General features: G+C 41.8%; 1 pseudogene across 1 annotated transcript; it reads left to right on the top strand.

Moving 5' to 3' along the window:
• The first annotated feature begins 8,531 nt into the window (after positions 1-8,531).
• LOC309838697 (regulatory factor X-associated protein-like) lies at positions 8,532-9,243 on the top strand (annotated as a pseudogene). The gene has a single exon. The product of its transcript is annotated as a regulatory factor X-associated protein-like (transcript).
• Positions 9,244-15,313: the final 6,070 nt, after the last annotated feature.

The following is a 15,313-nucleotide window of genomic DNA, read 5'->3' on the forward strand; positions in this document are numbered from 1 at the left end:
GGCTGGAGTCATATATGAGGGGCAGCCGCAATCCCTAGGGCTGAGGTAGAGCCCCCAAGGAAGAGTCTGCAATACCCTCACCCCCTGGGTTGTGATCAGACCTTGTTGGGAGGGTTGCTGGATATCTGCCATCTTTCAAATCCTGACACATTTAATTATGCAGTATTTTAAAATTACACTTATTAATACTGCCAAGCACCTCATCTCATCAGAAAAGTCTAAGTAGTGGGAAGCTATCAGCTCACTATAGCAGATAGGAGTTTTCCAAAATTCTAATTTTTGCTTGAAAGCTCAAATTTTTTCATTGGCAGCTAACACTGTCAGTTGTTCTTGAAGTGAGAGGCTCACTTCATTCATTGGCAAGACAATGTCTGCCAATACCCATGTCAGAATGACCACTGATTTTCTGTCTGTACTTATTTCAAGTAACACTGGTGTTCCCTGAAAAATGGGGCAGTCCGGCTCACAATGGGACCAGTTGCACGAGTGGTTTTTCTTAAGACAACTGCCGTACTGCGGTATGCTGTGGAAACTGTGCCTTTAAGGGTCACGACTTAATAACAATCGTCTCTGCTCCATCAGGGACATTCTTAAGTGCAACTGGCTTTTTTTTTCTTTCCTACTGTGAGTGAGGCCAAGGACACCACTGACTAGATTGGTGCTCAAGTGCAGCAGTTTGTTGCTTTTGCACCATCATTGCAAACATCAAGATGTGAAAAGACAAATGATGTCTTAGGAGTTTTGACCTCACAGACCCCCCCAAAAGCATCTAGAGGACCTGCAGGAGTCCACAGACTACATCTGGAGAACTGCTGTCACAGTGGAAAGAAAACGGGTTTTGAAATCCGAGTTGTGTCCTCATCTGAGCTGGGTGACAAAGGGTGAGTGTCTTCATTTGTAGAATGAGACTAACCCACCCTTAGATTTATAATGAAATGTTAAAGTAATGCTTGAAAATGTTACATTCAGAAAGTATTGGTCTAAAGACTTTAGTAAGACTCAAAAGAAGCTAATTAATCAACTCTGGCCAATTCCCTGGCGGTCCAGAGGTTAGAGCTCCTTGCTCTTACTGCCAAGGGCCTGGGTTCGATCCCTGGTCAGGGAACTTAAATCCCACAAGCCGTGTGGAGTGGCCAAATAATAATAATAATAAACTCCAACTCTGGGACTTCCTTGGCGGTCCAGTGGTTAAGACTCTGTGCTTCTACTGCAGGGGGAACGGGTTCTATCCCTGGTCAGGGAACCAAGATCCTCCGTGCCACGCAGCGCGGCCCCATTAAATAAAAAAATAAAAATGAAGTAAACTCCAACTTAAACTTCAGAAAGAAAAGTCACTACTGAGTATTAGCATAGGATATTCTTTATGATGGATTCATTTCACTCTCAAGTTATATTTAGGTATCCTGTTTTAAGATGTTCATTCTAAAGATTCACTGCCTAAATGAGAGTGGGGTTACAGTGAGCAGCTCTTTAAACAGTCCAGGCACCCCCATGGGAATGGATCAGCCAGGAGAATATCATCTCTTCCGTGTCCCAGTGGACTCAAGGGAGAAATAAAGCTCCGGTCTGAACTGTGAGTCTTTTTTTTTTTTTTTTTTTTTTTGCGGTACGCGGGCCTCTCACTGCTGTGGTCTCTCCCGTTGCGGAGTACAGGCTCCGGACGCGCAGGCTCAGCGGCCATGGCTCACGGGCCCAGCCGCTCCGCGGCATGTGGGATCCTCCCGGACCAGGGCAGGCGGACTCTCAACCACTGCGCCACCAGGCAAGCCCTGACCTGTGAGTCTTTACTGGAATCTAAGCATACAATCTTCGGTCATTGTAGGGTCACAAAATGTTAAAGCCAGAAGCCACCTTTGGAATAATGAAGCCCAACCTCCATTTTACCCTGAAACGGCAGACTCAGCATAGGTGAAATAACAGAGATGCTTGTGGTTAGAACATGGGTGCTGGCGTCTGATGAACCAGGTACAGTTCTGCCTTATACTCTTCTTAGTAGTTTTTTCATAAGACAAATTATCTAACCTCTCCGAGCCTCGATTTTCCTCATCACAATATCCGCCAATAGGAGTGTGGTGAGGACTGAGTGAGATACTAATGCATGTAAAGCATTTTAGCACAGGCCCTGGCACATGGTAAGCGCTTGATGAGACATTAGTTATCATTTATGTTTCCATTATGTGACTTGCTCCAAATTTTTGGTAGCACTTGAACCCCCTTATTTTTAATTTATTTTCACCTGTTAGAAATAACTTGTGTCATGTTTCATATCATATTTGTCATGTTTAGATTTTCTCTAATTTCCTCTTGCAGGTAGGAGGAAGTCAGTCATCTAATTCTCATCAGTGATGCTTTCTAGAATAGGAGGCTTGGAGATTTCTGCGCATCCACCCATTATCTCCAAAGTGTTGTGTCTTATTCTAATGTTTGAGTGGTACAGCTTTTCTCCCAGGGTTCTAGCCACTTAGAACACATGATCTCCACTTTCAAAGTGGTTATATTAAGAAAACAACTCAGGTGGTTTTTTGTTTTGTTTTGTTTTGTTCCAGTTAATGGAAAAGTCATTCGGAGATGAACCAGTGAGAGATTATGGGAACATAAGTATAATGAAACCGCAGAAAAAATGCATTTGGGATATAAGGGGATTGGCAGTTTGCTCTGCAGGACACACAGGCTGGTAAATTTGTTAACCTTGCAGTAATGCTACCCCACGTGTTAAGTGACTGGATTGGGGCAGGGTTTGGGGAGGGTTTTACTGTATGAAATGTGGCTATAAGGTAATGTCTGAATTTTTTTCTTTTAAAAAACAAACGCATCATAACAGAGTCCAAAGGCATTGGTTGTGTTGGTTACACATCTCAGCCAGCAAGTTTCCACTGAACCAGGTCGGTTTCGCTGAGATACAGCCTCAGGGTCAATGGCACAAACCACTCTCTTGGCTCCTGGGTTTCAAACACTGAGGGAAAGGGTTCAGCAGGCTAAGGCAAGACCTTGCTGCTCCGTGGGTCCGCACATCAGCAGCGGCCCCTTCCTGGGAGCTGATTAGGAATGCAGGGTCTCCGCCCACCCCAGACCTGCTGTGTCGGAAGTTGCATTAACCAAACCCCAACCAAACAGGGGACGCGTGCACAGGAAGATCTGCCAAGTACTGAGGCAGAGGAGGACACAGGCGGAACGCTGGCACTGCCCTGCCCATCAGACTACTCAAAGGAACTTCTGCTTGACTGCACCTGCTCTCTGCTGTGAAGCGTTCTCTTGGGGGCTTTCATTGCAGAGGAAAAAGGGAGTGACACAGCTACTGCAACTGGGGGCTGGCTTAGGGCTTTCAGAGGCCGAATGTTTTATCTGGGCCAGGACTGATACATTCAGTGAGTGCTGTGAGCAGTGCTTTGTGACCTTTCTTACACAGGGGCTCACATAGAGAATTATATTGGTAGGGCATACTGGGAGAAGAAAATGACGCTGTTAGGGGCCAGAGGTGACCACCCCTGGGTTCTGGCTGGCCCAAAGCTGTGGGGATCCAAGTCTTGGCACACAGGATGCCATGAGCCCTTTGGGTACCTCACACATTTTTGGACACTGTTTCATGACACAGCAGTTCGTTCAGGAGCAGGAAATGGACCCAGCATGGCCTGAGCGGCTCTGAGCAGCCCTACCACCATGCTGGCCCGGTCATCCTCATAGCCTAGGAGGGGCCCCAGACTGAGACCCACGGCTGGAGATGAGAAGATCGTGACAGGGAAGTTTGGAGAATAGAGGTGATGACGACAGCTCTGGGCCCGATGTTTTTCTAAGCACTTTACATGTGTTAATTCATTTACATGAGATAGGAACTGTTAGTATTTCCTTTCTACAGAAGAGCAAACTGAGGCACAGAGGTTAAGTCCCTTGCCTGTGATCACACAGCTAGCAGATGAAGGAGCCGGGGTCCAGATCTAAGGTTGTCCGCTTCAGAGTCTGTCCTCTTAACCACTAAGCTCTACCACCTCCCCAGCAGTAGAAGATTCCAGGGAAGACATAGATGTAGTATTAAGTGAAAATGCAAATTGTAACACATAATATATTTACAGAGTATATTTCCCATTTGCATTAGAAAAGAGGTTCCTGATACAGGATATGGATAAAAATATTCTGGAAGGACTTCTGTGAAACTTAATAGTGGTCACCTCTGCACAGAGGGACTGATGGACGGGGGCTTTTCACTGTTTTAATCCTTCCTCTCTGTAAATGTATTGCCACAGGCATGCCATACCTGTATAATTTTGTAGTAGGTTTTAAAGGGATATGGTATCAGTAGGAATGTTACTTAGGAAAACATCAGAAAGTAGAACTACTGGGCAACAGGAAGGACAGAAGTTGTAGGGTTGGGGTGGGCGCGGGGAGAGAAGATGCAGAAGCAGCTTAGTGATACAGGCCCTGATGGATTTCCAGCGTGGAGTAAGACGTGTACAGCAAACCTTGACCGCCAGAGATGTTTCTGTCTTTCTGAGGCTCCACAGTTCCCCCAGGCGACGGGGGAAAGAATAAGGGATCTGCAATTGTCCAAAAGCATAACCCTCTGTGGGGGCGGAGAGCCTGGGGGACACCAAGGAAATGTGACCCAGGGCCTCAATCACGGTGCCTCCGCAGACATCCAGACCTGGCAGTGGCCAGTTGCCAGCAGCTGAGGGGGTGTGGCCAAACGTGCAGGGTCCCACCTCCCCATCACGTGGTTAGTAGATGAGCAAGAAGAAACAAACAAAATTCCACTGTTAGGAGCTGAGCAAAAGGTTTGGAGCTAAATCTCTTAAGAATGAGCTCTTGCAAAATCATTAGGTACAAAAAGCCAAGCACAATTGAGTTCCAGAATGTGTTTTTGGCCTCTTAATAGATAATTAGAATGAGCTGCTCTGTGTGCAACATAAGGGTCTTGCTGCTTTTTTTTTTTAATTTCTTTATGATAATAACCAGTGAAATAGTTTTAGTTTTTTTTTCCCCTTCCATATAAATCCAAATGTATGATGTGTCATGCATGGTCATATTGAGATTTTTAACAACAATATAGAAATAGGAGAAATATAGGTAACATGCTCCCCCTTCCCATTTTTTAAAACAAATGCTGTCTTATAAAACCCTTGGATTTCCAAACACTTATTGCATTAAAACTGCCAGTCTGCCAACCCTCTTTGGATCTCCTTTTGGGCAACAATCTAGAGAAAGCTAGTCAAATAATCACAGTAATGACAGTGATAAAAATAGGGCTAATCTTCTATTTTGAATTCCAGATTTAATTTCTGGAAACAGCCAAGTTTGGTGGACAAAGTGGAGATACCATCTTTGTTTCCAAATGAGGTACAACTATAATATAATGTCCCTGATTTTACTGTGTGGGTTTGAAGGACAGCCACAAACACAGTTTTAAATACCTTGGTAACACTGGAGATCCAAGGACCTCAGATGAAAAACTCCAACTTTAGAGAATTGCTTTTGGCTCATTTAACTGAAGGAGTATACTAACGCTCTGATCATACCCTCAAGGTGGCTTTTGGCAGGGCGCACACCCTCAGAGGCCATGGCGATTTAAACTACTGAGGGCTCCCTGGCAGACAGGAGCTAAGAACAATAGATCAGCAGAGTTGGAGCCCTGCTTTCCAGTCACAATACTGCATCTGAGCAATGATCTGGCTCGTAGGATGGAAGAGAATGGATGTGACATTGCGCTCCAGCTGACCTTTATCAGTTATTGAGTTCTTACTGTTTTAAGTGCTTTACATACCTTCACTCATTTGATCCTCACAGAAACCCTAAGTCAAGTTGCCTCCCTTTTATGGCTAACACACGGAGGCACCAAGAAGCCAAGTAATTTGTCCAGAAGACACACAGAATAAATGGCAGATTTGGGATTTGAAACCAGCTATTCTGAGCTCTGAGCTCTCAAAGAGCTCTGAGCTCTTTGACCACTGTTGGTGGTCAAAGACACCAACAGTGGTCTTGTTGCTATCCCAACAAGAATCTTAAGCCGCTTAGGTGTGTATTTCGGAATCTTATAATGTAGGTTGTTGGGGTTTTTTTGTTTGTTTGTTTTTGTTTGTTTTTAACAGATGTCTCATATAAAAGTCATAGGAACTTGGACAAGTCACTTAACAGCTGCGAAGAAACGGGGAGCTGAAGGAGAATGCAAACTCAGAGTTGTGAAGGTTCCTAAAAAATTGATACAAAGCTCCTGGTATATAAGAGGCATACCCGGCCATTTCCTATAGAAGAAGGGTAAACTATAGAAAATACTGTTCACTTACTACTTTCTTTTTTTGGGCGGGGGGGCACATTATGAGAAGATTAGTATGATTCTAATTTAATGTAATAACATTTTGCTTAATGTCATGAACCATCATTCTTCTGTGGAAATAAAGTTGATAAAAATCAACCATCTTCCCTATTTCTAACATTAACTCCTTTTTGTTCATATCATTCAACTCATTTTAAAAATTATATATTTTTCTTCTTAAAAACAATATATACATTGTAAAAATTTAGAAAATGCATAAATGATAAAGAAGAAAAATGCCCATAATACATTTACCCACAAATAACTAAACATTTTGATGTATAACCTCTTTCTACACACAAATAAATTTAAATGAAACAGGATCAAATTGTATATACTCTTCTGCAAGTTGCTTTGTTCACTTAAAAAAGTTATCATGGGGCTTCCCTGGTGGCGCAGTGGTTAAGAATCCACCTGCCAATGCAAAGGACAGAGGTTCGAGCCCTGGTCAGGGAAGATCCCACATGCCGTGGAGCAACTAAGCCCGTGTGCCACAACTAGTGAGCCCACAAGCCACAACTACTGAGCCCACGTGACACAACTACTGAAGCCCGCGCACGACAACAAAGAGCAGCCCTCACTCTACCCAACTGGAGAAAGCCTGCGTGCAGCAACGAAGACCCAATGCAGCCAAAAATAAATAAATAAATAATAATAAAAATAAATAAATCAACTTATTTTTTAAAAAAAAGGTCCAAACTGAAATACACCCACTCTAATAAAGAATAAAACCAAGGCTAAAATGGCCAAAAGGATATACCTGTAATTTAACTACCTACCAGAACAAAAATCAATACCCTTTAAAGGAAGACAATGTAATCCAGACTTCTTAAAATATATCACCCACAATGGGGACTTCCCTGGTGGCGCAGTGGTTAAGAATCCGCCTGCCAATGCAAGGGACACGGGTTCGAGCCCTGGTCCGGGAAGACCCCACATGTCAGGGAGCAACTAAGCCTGTGCATCACATCTACTGAGCCTGTGTGCCACAACTAGTGAAGCCTCTGCGCCTAGAGCCCATGCTCCACAATAAGAGAAGCCACCGCAATGAGAAGGCCGCACACTGCAACGAAGAGTAGTCCCAGCTCGCCACAACTAGAGAAAGACCCAAAGCAACAAAGACCCAACACAGCCAAAAATAAATAAATAAATTTATAAAAACATAAAGTAAATGTAATAATATAATACTGTTAAAAGATAAACTGAGGCACATTAAACTTTTGAAGAGTTCATTGGAGCGAACATTGATTTGAATCAGGCAGTGCCAAACTGAAACTGGTTAGAGGGCACTCTACTGTCAGGAGCCAAGGGAAAAGGCTTTTACAGAGCAGTCGCAGGAGCAAAGCAAGGACATTATTTAACTGGCTCTAGCTTGAGCAGTTGCATTATCTGGGAAAGCCTAGTTGGCTGTTTGTGATTGGCTGTTCTCAAGTGTTGATTTTTTACCCTTGAGGCATTTATAGAAATTGACTCTGGCTTAGGTTTTGGCTTGCTTACTTTGGGGGCCAAAGCGTTAGAGCCACCCTAGTCTAATGACTTCCTTGTTAATGACTTTCACGATAGTATGGGGTTTATTATGTATGTCTATGTAAAATACATGACAACAATAGCAAAAGAGGCGGTAAACAAAATTTTAATGTAATAAGATTCTCATATTTTACATATTCATTCATTTAATATATTCATTCTAAATAGACTGTGATGAGGTAAGGATGCAAATTATAATCCCTAGAACAACCACCAGAAATGTAACTGAAAGACAGGATAGTTAGGGCGTTTGGGATTGACATGTACACAATGTTATATTTAAAATGGATAACCAACAAGAACCTACTGTATAGCACAGGGAACTCTGCTCAATATTATGTAACAACCTAAATGGGAAAATAATTTGGAAAAGAATAGATACATGTATATGTATAACTGAATCACTTTGCTGTACACCTGAAACTAACACAACATTGTTAATCAACTATATTCCAGCCCCTTTTCCTCTCGCGGGTCCCGGGTCTTGGTTTGCTAAGTGCACTTGGGACCGGCAGGTGCTGAAAGGTTGGGGTCGTGGACCCTCGCCGGGTCTCAGCAGCACGGAGGTGCGGGCTGTCGCCGAGGGCGCGGGGCCGGCGCCGCTAGCGGGGCGCTCCGCCCCGGGGCCCCCGCCCCTGCCCCCGGCCAGGCCCTGGCTCCAGCCCCCGTCCCGGCTGCGGCCTCACAGTTTACCCTGCTGGTGATGCGCCCCTGTGGAGAGCAGGACGCGGCTGCGGCCGAAATGTGTCCTGCGGCAGGCTCCGGCCCTGGGGGGGCAGCGCCAGGGCTGGCAAGCCCGTTCGGTACCTGTGCGAAGTGGCGGGGGATGGCGAGGAGGAGGCGAGGGAAGGTGAGACAGACCTGCTGGACACTTCGGACCCCGGGGGGAGGCGAGAGCACGGCTAGTTTGGAGGATCTGGAGGACGAGGAGACCCACTCTGGGGGAGAGGGCGGCAGTGCGGGAACCCGGGGCCGGGGCAGAGGCAGGGGCAGCGGCGGGGGCCTCATGAGCAAGACCTGCACTTACGAGGGCTGCAGCGAGACCACGAGCCAGGTGGCCAAACAGCGCAAGCCGTGGATGTGCAAGAAACATCGCAACAAGATGTACAAGGATAAGCACAAGAAGAAGAAAAGTGACCAAGGCCTGAACTGCAGTGCGGCCGCCCAGGCTGGCAGCGCGGGAAACGTCAAACTTGAGGAAAGTGCAGATAATATACTCTCTACTGTTAAACAGAGAACAGGATCTTTTGGGGATCAACCTGCAAGACCTACTCTTTCAGAACAAGTGTTAAATCAAAAAAGACTTCTTACTAAGAAGTCCAGAAGTGGTGCAGTTTTTACAGAAACAGCAACAACTATTATATTAGCAAGTTTTGGAGCAAAGACAACAGCAGTTTCCAGGAACATCAGTGTGAGGGAATTTATCAAGAAGATCTATACGTTTTTTTATCTTATTGTAGTGGGTGGACATATTTTTATACTAAAGATAAATGGGGTAAGATTTGCCAGTAGAAGGTAAACAGTCATTTTCCTGTCACTGTATGTGTCCATTTGGGGACGATAAGTTTTGCACATTGTGCATCTAATCCTTTCAGATCACTGTGGATGTGAAGAAATCAGCTTATCTTTCCAAAGTCATATTTAATTACAATGTTTTTTTAAACAATGTGTTCCTCTTCAGTCATTGTTATTGAAGGTAATGAAGTAGTTGCTTTCTGTGGGAGTCAGGAAGTTAATAGATTTTAATCTTGGATCTCAGTGATTCTCATTAAGGGGCAGTTGGAAACATATGGGTATGTTTTTGCTTGTCACAGCGACCTTGAAAACTGCTGGGTTTTAGTGAATAGGACAGGAATGCTAAGTGTCTGGAATGGTCCCCCACAACTAAAAATTATGTTACACGCAATGCCAATAATCCTCCTGTTTAGAAACACTGAGAGCTATTTGTGATGATAAAATGTAGTTGGGCACCTAGAATTGGGTTCTTGTAATAACCTTTTCTTTGCAGTCAAGACTGGAGCTGTCAAAGAGGTAAGCATATTTTCTGTGTATAAGGAAAGTGATCACTGTTAAATAGCTGTGAGATTAGGATGTGCATCTCCTTTCAGAGATACGCTGGTAAAACCCAAGAGGCATTAACCAAGTACCCTGGAATGAATGCATCTCCTAAAGTTGGCTTCTCTACTTCTTGTTCCCTATTTGTGTTGATCTTATTTAAAACAGGCAGTCCTGTGTGTAGAATTTGTGAACAGTACAAATGTGTCTCATCCCACCAATGTCAGGACAAAATTACTCTTTTATACTCATTTCTTTTTCAAAAAGAGATCCTGAGTGTAAGAGTAACACTCCAGCATTTTCTCAGTGTTTTTCAAAATTGAGCTATTTTAAGATTGTGTTATTCCTAAGTAATGTTCAAAGAGTGATGGGTAATCTGGATAGATACCTTTTTCTTGTATTTTCTCCCAGGAAAACTTTTAAAAGGCAAAGCTTACCAATAAGAGTATCAAATCAAATGTCAAGAAAGTATTTCCAGTGTTAGGACAATAAATGCATATGCCTCAAGTTAAACTTGTGCAAAAATTTGTTAGTTTCTTGGGTTTTAAACTCTGAAACATGTATCAAGTTAAACTTAGTCATGGCTGTTCTAAGATGTACTTAAGGAGAGAAGGAATCTTTTTGTTCATTTTATTTATTTATTTATTTTTGATTGCGTTGGGTCTTCATTGCTGCACGCAGGCTTTCTTTATTTGCGGCGAGCAGGGGCTACTCTTTGTTGCGGTGCGTGGTCTTCTCATTGCGGTGGCTTCTCTTGTCGCAGAGCATGGGCTCTAGGTGCACAGGCTTCAGTAGTTGTGACTCACGGGCTCTAGAGTGCAGGCTCAGTAGCTGTGGGACACGGGCTTAGTTGCTCCACGGCATGTGGGATCTTCCCAGACCAGGGCTCGAACCTGTGTCCCTTGCATTGGCAGGCGGATTCTTAACCACTGTGCCACAAGGGAAGCCCTCTTTTTGCTCATTTTTGATATATGTTTTATACCTGCATATCTGTGCACAAACGCTTTTACCAGAATTATTCATTAAAGTCCAGTTATTGACCTCTGGAAAAAAAAACTATATTCCAATATAAAATAAAAAGTTAAAAAAAGAAAGAAATAGAAGTATAGGCAAAAGGCCAATAAGAGGAAATGAAAATGAAATGTATAGCATATTGGATTAGTCCAAAAGAAGACTGGAAAAGAGGAACATAGGGAAAAAAACACAAAGAGACAACCAAAAAACAAGTAGCATTTTGGTGGACTTAAAATCAATAAGTACGTTAAATACAAATGGACTAAACACACTAATTAAAAGGCTGAGCTTGTCAGACTGCATAAAAAGCAAGACCCAAATATGTTCAGTATACAAGAGACACACTTTAAACATAAAGACACAGAGAAATAGAAATTAACAAGTTAGGGCTCCCCTGGTGGCACAGTGGTTGAGAGTCCGCCTGCCGATGCAGGGGACACGGGTTTGTGCCCCGGTCCGGGAAGATCCCACATGCTGCGAAGAGGCTGAGCCCGTGAGCCGTGGCCACTGAGCCTGCGCGTCCAGAGCCTGTGCTCCACAACGGGAGAGGCCACAGCGGTGAGAGGCCCGTGTACCGCAAAAAAAAAAAAAAAAAAAAAAAAAAAGAAATTAACACGTTAGAAAGCTATACCATGCAATGTGTACGTACTTGTATTAGTTTCCTAGCGTTGCCGTAACAAAGTACCACAGACTAGGAGATGTAAAACAAAAATTTATTCTCTCACAGTTCTAGAGGCTGGAAGTCTGAAATCAAGGTATCGGAGGGCCACGCTTCCTCTGGAATCTGTAGGAAAGGCTTTCTTGCTTCTTCCTAGCTTATGAGGATTTTCTGGCAATCTTTGGTGTCCCTTGGCTTGCAGCTACAGCAGTTCAATCTGTGCCTTCAGTGGCATCTGAATTTGTCTTCACATGGCATTTTCCTATATCATGTTGAATTAGGGCCCACCGTAATGACCCCATCTTAATTGATTATACCTCCAAAACTGTATGTCTAAATCAGGAGTTAGGACTTCAACATATATTTTGCTTATGTTGGCTGCCAAAGCATTAGAGCCACCCTATTTTGGGAGGATATAATTCAATGCATAATAGTGCCTAATAATAAAGCTTCACAATACATGGGGGAAAAAAGGGACAAATACAAAGTGAGAAATAGACAAGTTCATTATCATATTGAAATTAACATCCTGCCAAGTCTCAACATATTTCAAAAGACAAACATCTGAGATAGTAGAGCTGACTAAAATGGAATTATATTAGTAATTAATAACAATAAGATATACTGGAAAGCACTAGATAGTGGGAAATGAAGCCATATCTTTATACGTAATTACAAAGAAATTACAAAGAAGAAATTATAAAGGAAATTAGAAAATATTTTGAATGAAATTGATAATGAAAACACTTATCAAAACTTGTGGAATACAACTAAAACAGTGCTTAGAGGGAGATTTATATTTTTAAACACCTATATTAGACAAGAAGAAGGTTTAACAATAATGATCTGATGTTCCAGCTTAATAAACTTGAAAAAGAAGAGCAAATTAAACCAAAAGTAAATAGAAGGAAATAACAGATATGAGGAGAAATCAATGAAAAAAAGAGCAGACAGAGAAAATTAAAGCCAAAAGCTGGTTCTCTGAAAAAATTAATAAAATAAATAATCTATTAGATGGATTAATCAAGAAAAAAGAAAGAAAACAGATTACTTAAATCAGGAACGAAAGAGGGGTTATTACTACAGTGTCTACTGACATTGAAAAAGTAATATGGCAGAATAAGGACCCCTGAAAATTCTGCCTCCATAAAAGAAAACTAGCAAAAATTGTCAGGATCAACTTTTTCAGAACTCTGTAAATTAGCAAAAAGCTTGCAACAATTCAGAAAAATGCTTATTCAAAAAAAGTGGTTGAATCTTGGTAAGAACAGCAAGCTTTGTGGGGTTTTAACTTGACCTTTTCCCATTACCCCCACCCTAGCTCCATGGTAGTCTTAAAAACCAATAGTCTGCAAATAACTCCAAGCCCTTGGAAAACACTGGGAAACTTGCTGGTTTTAGGCACTTAAGGAAATCCTTATCTAGTCATTAGCTGATCATGAAGCTAACCAAGCAGACAGTTTAGAGAAACACATGATGAAGAATACACACTTTACGGAATTAATTCAGAAAAGTCACTAAACAAATAACAACAGACAGCCACAACAACAAACCCTAGGAAGGGGGGCATCTGGTGTCCACAGTGCTACATTGTATTATTTTAAATGTCCATGTCCAGCTTTGAACAAAAAATTGATGACAATTGGTGATACATACAAAGAACAAGAAAACATGGCTCATATAAGAAAAAAAAATCAACAGAAACTGTCCCTGAGTAGGCACAGATGTTGGACTTTCTAGACAAATACTTTACAACAGTTATTTTAAATATGTTCCAAGAACATTAGGAAATCATGTCTGAAGAAATAAAGGAAAGCATGAGAATGAGGTCTCTTTAAATAGAGTATCAGTAAGGAAACAGAAATTATTATTATTTTTTAAAAAGAACCAAATGGAAATTCTGGAGTTGAAAAGTACAATAACTGAAATGAAAAATTCACTAGAGGGGCTCAACAGCAGATTTGATCAGGCAGAAGAGAGGATTCATGAATCAGGAGACAGAGATCAATTGAGATGATTCAGTCTGTGAATCAGAAAAGAAAAAGAATAAAGAAAAATGAACAGAGGCTCAAACACCTGTGAGACATCAACAAGCTCACCAACATACACATGATGGGAGTTCCTAAATGAGAGGAGAGGAAGGAGGGCAGAAAGAAAATTGGAAGAAATAACAAAGGAATAAAAAGAGTATACTAGAAAATATTTAACACAGAAGAAGGCAGTAATGGAGAAATTGAAGAGCAAAAAAGATATATCACATAAAAATAGGTAGTGAATGGCAGACGTAAATCCTACTTCTTAGTAATTTAATGTAAATGGATTAGATGCTCCAATTAAAAGGCAGAGACTGGCAGAATGCACAAAAAACATGATCTGACTACATTCTGTCCACAAGAACCACACTTTAGTTTCAAAGACACCAATAGGTTGAAAGTAAAAGGAGACACCATGCAAATAGTAACCAATAAGAAGACAGACCACATTTGGGTCTCAATAAATTTAAAGGATTGAAATAATACAAAGTATATTCTCTAACCACAGTGGAATGTATTTAGGTAGGTCTTAGTAAATATCTACTGCATAGAATTTGATACACATAAAGTATGCCCCTCCTGGTGTTCTTCACTGGCAAACCAGCCTTTTTAAACTTCTCTGCCTGGAAGGAGAGTTCTACAAGCCTTCTGGCATGAGTCAGGTCACCTCGCACACAAGAGCTAGGTCAGAGGGGATTTCATAATGTTCATTTCCTGGAAACTGCTCCCCATGGAGGCGGGGCAGCATTTTATAGTAGGAAATGCTTTGCTTCTGGAATCAGATAGTCTGGATGCCAATAACCATTACCTTTGGCAAGTTATTTAGTTTCTCTAAGTCTCAGTTTTCTCATTTGTGCCATGAGATAACTATACCTCAAAGATTTAGTGGGAGAATTAAATGAGGTACTAAATAGCTAAATACATAAATCTTAATTTCCTACCCTCCTCATTCTTCTGTCTTCCTTCTTCTCATGGAAATAACAACGCAATATGAAAGAGAAGAAATGGGTAAAGAGTCCTGGAGGAATAGAATTACTATTATTATATTACTATAGTAATTACTATTACTGTTACTATTACTACAGGAAAAGCGGGAATTAGAATATTAAATAAAGCAATCCTGAGCTAGTATCCTAGTCCTATTTTGTATAAAATACGTGACCTTCATCTGTAAAATGATATAATGACTTCTGTCTTGTAGTGCTTACAAGGATTATAAGAGATTATAAGGATATCTATGACTTGTCTAGCACCCAGCAGGTGCCCAATAAATGGTAGTGATCACTATTAGCATTTACCTTGTCCTCCTTTTTGCTGCCCACCCTATCCCCAAAGCAAACTCCAGCTTATTCCTCCCAAAACACTTTCTCTTCGCTCCCCATCCCCTCTCTTGAACACTTCTCCCTTATTGTACACCCACTTTACCTGCACCCAGGCCAGAGCAGGGAGGGAAACAAAGCTAAAAATAAATGAAAGAAAATAAACCTAAATAAACAATTTTGAGAAAAATGTTTCAAAATTATATTTGTGTGTGTGTGTGTGTGCACGGGCAAGTGTGTATGTATGTGTATGAGAGGAAAACTTTGTTAAACTGGGATGAATCCGAACTCCAGTAAAGTAGAAATGGAAAATAAAATAAAATAAAAAGCATGTTATACCGGCGGCATGGAAAGAAATCACCAAGTTTAAGCCTGAGCGTGTGGGTGTGTGACCATGGGCTCCAGG

The sequence above is a fragment of the Grampus griseus genome (genome assembly GCF_964374135.1).
Source record: "Grampus griseus genome assembly, chromosome: 20".
In the NCBI taxonomy this organism is placed as follows: Eukaryota; Metazoa; Chordata; class Mammalia; order Artiodactyla; family Delphinidae; genus Grampus; species Grampus griseus.